Source organism: Branchiostoma belcheri, unplaced genomic scaffold, assembly GCF_001625305.1.
Source record: "Branchiostoma belcheri isolate BF01 breed outbred unplaced genomic scaffold, Haploidv18h27 scaffold56, whole genome shotgun sequence".
Taxonomy (NCBI): domain Eukaryota; kingdom Metazoa; phylum Chordata; class Leptocardii; order Amphioxiformes; family Branchiostomatidae; genus Branchiostoma; species Branchiostoma belcheri.
Window position 1 is genome coordinate 263,356 of NW_017804198.1, and position 7,950 is coordinate 271,305.

Genomic DNA, 7,950 nt, shown 5'->3' on the forward strand with positions numbered 1-7,950 from the left:
GAAAATCATATCCAGTTGCTTGAGTAACTGCTTTTTGGCGTATCGTATTACCTGGATGTCTAACCTTCATCGACGCACATTTACAACTGTTCAACAAATGCCCCTTTGTCGTATGTAGTAAAAAAAGTGTTACATGTAACATAAATAATGAGCTACATTCGCCTTCACTCAACCAACAAATCTTTTCCACATAAGTCCAATCAGAAATCATTGTCTGCAAAAGGCTAATGGTAGCCTCTATCGGGCTTAGGGATGCGGCTGGAAAGAGTAGAAATCGGTCATATAGAGAGATAGCATGCCGGGGGATTTGGTCTTCTGTTCTCCCCCAGCAGACCAACTCCCCCGGCATGCTGTATCTCTATCTGTCCGATTTTAGCTGTCTCTCCAAGCTTGGTAGAGGCAAGGCTGATGGATGTTTCCGTTCTTCATGTATTTCCAGGGGTTCAAATACATGGGGCTTCGTCAGCCCGTTCCAGGCAGACCTGTGGGTCACTATACTGCTGACGGCATTGGCGGTGGGAATCTTTCAGGGCGTCGCCAATTTAGCCATGAAAGACATGTGAGACAATGTGTGCTTTATGCTTCTTGGAACTCTTGGTTATGAGTAGGTCGGTGCAGTAAGTCATGCTGACTGTTACAAGAATACAGATTATATAAAATAGACTTGGAACAAGAATTACTGTATTCAAGGTCACCAAGGATAAAGAAAGTAGGCTTAGGTACATGTTACATATCCACTACAATCTAACGCAATATATAGACATAGCTTCCGTTCTGTGTTGGTACAAGACATTATAAAAAAGACTAAAGGGTATGTCTGTGAGCTCTTATGTAGACCAAAGGAAAACAGGTGTGGAGTAGTGTACCACACCAAGTGCCAAGGTCAAACCGGAAAGGATCCATGCAAGGAAAATAAAACCTAGATGAAACAGAACGTGCATTGAAAACAAAATTCCTGGAACACCTGTAAACTTAGAGGTTTCGCAAAACATTCATATTGAATCTCCGGGAAACTCATTATCTTTAGAAGGAGTTAAGAGCCTTGATTCTGAATCGGACTTCTTTGTAAGAGGAGAGAAGAAGGCGGTCTACATAAGAACTCACAGACCTACCCTGAAAAAAGACAAGGGAGAAACAAGTTATCTGGCACGTATGACCCGCTACTACGGTCACGTGTCTCTGACGTTACGTTCCAAGTCAGAGTAGACGGGTCCATTCCGTGCACAAGGTTGATGGAGTCAACCGACAATTTGGGGTCCCAATTCATAGTAGTTACTGTTGGGAGTTAAAGCTTAGTCTTTATTTCACAGTGTCATAGATACATTGTCCAAAAAAGTTATATTTGTGAAAAGGGAGTACCAATGTAAAAAAAAGCTGAAAGTAGTGGGTCTACTAGTACTGTATGTAAATAACCGCGGGTGATCCCTTTGACTGAATTACGTTAGATCTATGACAATTCGGTTACTGCATTTATATCATTAAACTGTGTGCTTGAAAGTGTATACATCCATTAACTTTACCTTACGTATTAACATAAATCTATTTCGAACCTTGCAATAAAAATGTTTGCTAAACATTTTACAGAGATGATGAAGGTGATGCACCTACGGACAATGAGACAGGTTTCTGGGAAGCTGTGTGGCAATCGTTCGTGGCTTTAGTCCAGCTGGGCCCGGAGTTCCTGCCAAGGTCGTTATCAGGTATGACAATTATCATCAAGTATAATATCCCTTAAGCGTCGGTCACAACTCGCCGTACGTGCTTTTGCGTGCTGTCTACGTGCAAAAACGTGGACAATCGTACGGCATCCGTGCGTGGTGAGTACCACCTCCGTACGGAATCCTACGGATTTTGGAGCACGCAGACACGCCGTAGAACGTTAAGTGCATGTAATACTTTTTCTACGTGCGGTCTGCGGATTTTCCACCCGTGCGTGCGAGTACGTGCGACGCGCGTGCCCCGTACAGCCTATGAGCGTGCAACGTACGGACTCCGTGAGTCTAACTTCACTATTCTCACGTGCAATTGCTGTACGGACAGCGCACGAAGCACGTGCGTGCCACGCACGGTGCTTGCGTCGTCCGTGCTTACTCCTCACTTCCCAGTTGACCTGCTCAATGACCACGCAGAACACACGTGCACCATACCAGGTGCTCCGCACGTGCAACGCACGTGCAACGCACCTGATTTCTACAGTATATAAAGACGACTTGACGGGCGACTGCCAACTGTCACTGTCTCTGCTGTCACTAACTGCGACTGTATCCAAGATGCCCAGGAAGGCTCAGAGGGAGACTGCCAGACAGGACCCCAAGAAGCGGGCCGCGGAAGACACCAGGGCGGCTAGTGATGATGAAGTTAACAGGAGGTGCACGCACTTACAACGTGCGAGTGAGTAAGGAAACCGTGCGTACGCCGCACGTGTAGGTACGGCCTGTACGCGGCAACGTAGCAATCGCACAGAGATCGTGCGTTGTAAGCACGTACAACTCACTTACCACTTGCGCAACGTACGATGCACGCAACCGCTGACGGCCAGGCGTGTCGTGCAGACCACGTACGTACACCTTGCGCAACCGTGCGAGTGACGTACTCCCTCGGCCGGCCACCCTACGTTTGCAGAAAAAACGTAGCAGACGTAGCCACGACAAAAACGTACGGACAAAAAGCACGCACGGCGAGTTGTGACCGACGCTTTAGCGGCGTCGTGTGGCGTAGTGGATAGAGCGTTCGACGCTCAAGCAAGGAGCCCCGGGTTCGATTCCGGGTCGGAGCACAGGGTCAGAACACGCGCACCGACGTTGTGCCCTTGGGAAAGGCACTTTACAGTATCGCCCCTCAAATAGAGGGACAAGTCTCCAACGGCAGTTGTCTTCAGCTGGCGGCCGAGAGCAGCGCCAGGCGGGCTGGCGTAGTCAAGGCGGACCTTTAGCGTAACCAAGTCATCCGGCAGCTCGATGCAGGCCTCCCAACCGGAACCAACACGTCTTCATCGATATGGATCCGCTAGGGAAGACGGGTGCTCAAGTGGTCTGTTATCCACCTTAAACAAATCCACGCGAAGGCCACCGTGTCACCTGTGACTCTCACTCAGGTGTAGGGACTGACAGCATCATCCTACTCGGGAATATCTTTATCTGTATATCTGTACATGTATCTGTACCCGTACATGAGTGTGTATCTGTACATAAATCTGTATCTGTACACGAATCTGCATCTGATTGCGAATAAAGATAGCGAGTTATTGCCATAGAGATAATATCCCTAATCAGTTGTGATATTCCTAATTAAGTATGGGATTATCAATCAGGTACTATATTCATAGGAGGGTTTTAAATGGTTGTTTTTTAAATGGTTGTTTTCTAAATGGTTTCTTTTTTTATTTTTTCGACTTTTTTTCCCTAGGTCGCGTTTCTGCATTTTTCTGGGGAATCGGAATCCTGGTGGCCATCTCAACGTATACTGCCAACCTGGCTGCGTTCCTGACTGTACGAAACGTGGATAACTCTATCAGCTCCGCGGAGGACCTTCTTAAACAGGTTTTACTGTGTCCGTAAATAATTTCATCAGATTAGTAAAAGAATGTATAGCAAAGTTCTCTGATCACAACCATTTATTTTTTTTACGAGCCGACGTTTCAATGACCGTCTGTCATCTTCATCAGGGCAATTCTGACTGGTTTGCTGTGCCCTGACGCTAGATGTTACTTGGTGCATAGTGCACTAAAGGTGTTACATGGTTCACAGCTTAAGTGCATTGTGAACCAAGTAACGGTGCGCTGTGAACCATGTAACAACCATGGTTGTGATCAAAGAACTTTGCTATTCTGGTAATGTTGTGGCATTAGAACATGGTTTGATGCCCATAGTATAGTCCCTGCCACGCCGCCAGACAACTGTGGTTACGCCTAGGACACATTACCGGGGCCTGGACGGGCAACTTTTTGGAACGAAAAGTACAATATTATAAGAGGAGGAAACATAAAAACATTTAGAAACTAGTCACGAGTACTACTTGTGTTCTTTCGTAAAAAGAAAAGTTGTTTTTGCCGGCCAGGTATTGGCTTAATCAGGAAAAGAGCTGGGACATCTTCGGCTGTGCTTGGCTGATGTTCGCCAGCCGAAAGTTTTAAAATGTTTTAAAAATTTGAGTGTGGACGGGGGTTTCGGCCATAATTTGCAAGTATTAGGCAGGTGATAGATAAGTGATGGTGGCTTGTCAGGTGTCAATTTTGACCTCAAATCTTACTCCAATCTGATTCGGTTCTTATTGAAAAGTAGACTGCACGGGACTCTAGTAAGGGTGATCGAAAGCCTCAGCCATCGTTGATTGGCTGGAGTCTTGGGGAAGTTTTTTTTTAAATGTTGCATGGCATGTTTACACATAGAAGACTATTACAGCATAGCACAACAAATAACATTGGATATGTATAATGTCGTGTTACATCACATTAGTAATGATAATCTATTTTCTTTTATTTAGACAACGGTTTCCTACGGTGTTATAAGACCCTACGCGACATGGGTGCGCTTTAAGACTGCTACAAGTGAGCCACAGCGGTCACTAGGAATGGTCATGCAGGCACACAAAGACTCCGTTCTGGCAGAAAACCTGGCAGAAGGTCTGGACAAGATAAGGCAAGGGAACTATGTGCTGTTTGCGGACAATGCTGAAGTGGATTACCACGTGAGTTGTTTATACCACCGTGACAAAACTCATATTTTCGTACACGGATATCCAATGTTATGCGAACCAATCATCAGATCCTCTTTAGTAGAGTCAAGGGCTTTTTAGAAGAATACAAAAGGTCGGAAAACCAATGTATAAACAGATCTAGGTTTATTGCTTTTTTCTTACTTCAGGCCAGCCGTGAACCCTGTGACATTCAGACAATCGGGCGGCTGTTTTGGCAGACAGGATACGGGATCTTCCTGCCCAAGAACTCCAAGTACACCGTGGAGTTTAACAAAGCCATTGTCAAGGCAAAGGAACGCAGTGTAAATGATGAACTTGACGCCAAGTGGTGAGTACAGTCAAATTTTTTTTCTTCAATCACATGCAAAACTCATATTTTTCTGCCCTGGTGATTTAATTAATTGATTATCCGTCTACGTGATAGTTTAAAGTTCTGCAAAGTTTAAATAATCTAGGGTTTCTGGCACTCTTGATGTGCCTTAAGATAAAGAAAGCATTTATCCCTATTCACTTCAAGTTGTTTTATTTATAAGCTGATTTATATATTATATTACATTATATTATATTATATAATGGGCATTTGGCTAGATAAGCAAACTTGGTTAACGGTGTGTTAATCACAGCCGGCAATTAAAAGATTAGCAACGCAAAACGGATTGCTTTTAGTTACTCCTTGATTATTTTACATACTTTACCGTATAATGGTTAGTGCAGTTGTCAATATTTGTGCTTATATGCTACTTATTCAACTGGGAATCAAATTGGGCCGTCCTACATTGAATGATTACCTGTGTCTAATATGTTGACGTTTCAGTAGTATAGGGGTTTTAGCACTTATGAAGCGACTGAAGAGAAGAGAATTGCCTTTTAGCCATTTTCTCTCATTTTTTTAAAGCCAGAAAATGCGTAGATGCAACAGGCCGAAACTAGCAGACGTGCCTGTGTGTGAATCACTGCTAAGGTAAAAAATTAGTAAAAAATACAATTAGCAATGATGGCAATAATTTCCTATACCTGTTGATTATATGAGAACATTTATTTCAATCAGGATAAAAAGCCAAGAGTGTACCGGCAAGCAGAAGAGTGTTTTGCAGTCGTCTGTGATCGGACTACAGGACATGTTGGGTGTGTTCGTGTTGGTGTATGGAGGCATGGCGCTCGGACTTATCCTGATGATTGGTGAATTCTTCTACACCTGCGCTCAAGATGTGAAGAAGGCGGATGCTCAGGTAAATCTTCTTCTTCTTACTTACAGCTGAGCCCTATTACTGAGATTATAGGCAGATTGCTCATGCGTTACCGTTATGCCGAGGTAACATCGCTTTCCAAACCAGGACCCAGCCGGGCTATTCGCATAAACCGAATATAAACATCATCATATCATTAACTTCTTAACAGTCAGACGTTTCTGGTAACACTTAGTGATTGTGTTTTAATCCTTTTTTTGCACGGCTGGGCCCCGGTTTTTAATTGTGACCTCAGCAATAGTTATAGTTATCTATAACGCATAAACATCTTGTGTTGAAGATAATTTTATTTTCTAACAGTTTGATAGAAGAACGAAGGTGTGAATATTTTTCATGGTGGTTTTACCTTTAGATCATATAATTTCCAACGACGTAATAAAACTTTAGGATTATTCTATATTATGCAGTGTCATTTCTCTTATACGACGGTATTGGATATTCAGTACTACATTAGTACAGTCTTATTAAACCCGTGCTACGTATAAGCATATATCCTTTTTATTCCTTTGATAAGTTGACCCTTGTCTTTTACTTTTATTCACATATTAGCCAAAGACAATTATGGATGCAGCAAAGATGCGGCTGAAGAAGATGTGCTCCTCCAAGAGAAACAGTAGTGAGAATAACCAAGCTTAGTCTAAATCAACGTTAGCCGTAGGCTCCGACCTTACAGTTACAAGAACGCATGTTTGACCGTTTTAGGCTTTATAGATGTATGCCTTGTCCTGTCTGGTAGTGTCAAAGGTACTAAATTTTTTAGCAACCTTTTCGCATCAATATTTTTTCTCATCAACAGAAACATCAGAAACATCCGCAACTGAACTGCATTCTGGGGAATTTTAACCAACAAACACGTCATTCACCATTATAGAATTCATGTATTAAAAAACCCAGCTTCAGACAATTAACACTACCATATAAATACGACTCATCAAAACTGTTTGTCACAATGCATTGCGGATCAGCTGCTGTGGCAGGTCTCCTACAAGAACAACAGAAAAATGATATCATTAGAAGGTAACTTAAGACTAAACTGAAACTTCAGCAGTGAAAGGTAAGTTTGAATCAACTTATTAGGCAAGTACATTACATATTAACGTGAACACATGCGTTATACAAGCAAGAGTGTTCCTTCATGCATCTAGTCTTGAATTGTAACAGACTTATCACAATGGCTTTTTCATCTTCTTAGGAACATAATGTGCATTATTAGGGGAAGTACGTTCTATCACATCTTTCATCTTTCAAGCATTGTCACACACAAAAGAAAAATTTGACATTTTTGCAAACAGTTTTTAAAAATTACATAAAATATTTTCAAGTCTATGTGCTTCATTTTCAACATATCTAATAGTATATATTGCCAATAGAATTCGCTCGATTTTGTTCCCTGCAGTCTTGACCCTTCAGTCTATATTTCATGCCGCGAAACATGGTGTAGACAGTGTATGATATGCGCTAAAATCATCGCATGTACGATATGCAAGGAGGTTACAAAAGGACCTTGATATATGCATATGTATACAAGGTGTCCAGCCTTTTTACTAAAGCAGGGCCACCAAGTAGACTGCAACCCATCACTTGTATGCCTTACAACCTACGCAACGCCATTAAAATACATAATGTTCAGATCTCATCTCATCACTCTATTTGACAGCCTAATCCTATAAGTTGTATATTTTGTACACCAGCTTTATTTTTCAACCTATGTCTTCGGTTCTTTGTTTCTTTTTTTAATCTCTTGTTGTCGTCGTTTTACGGTTAGACTTGCAGCAGCTTTTTGTTTATCTAGCTTTGGATTTAACATATTAAAGAAACTGCCGGGATGTGGAAACAGGTGTACACACGTTGATAATCTGCCACTCCAAAAAATAACAAGCGAAAAAAAAAATAATTTAAAGAATAGATATACGTGAAAACTATACTTACTTGTTCATACTGTTAAAGGAAGGCCACCTGGGTTTACAGTGCTTTGCTGTGATTTCATGCAAAACTTTTTAAAAATGTT

General features: G+C 42.2%; 1 pseudogene; it reads left to right on the forward strand.

Moving 5' to 3' along the window:
• Window positions 1-5,027, forward strand: part of LOC109481467 — a 17,089-nt pseudogene extending 12,062 nt beyond the window's left edge.
• Window positions 5,028-7,950: the final 2,923 nt, after the last annotated feature.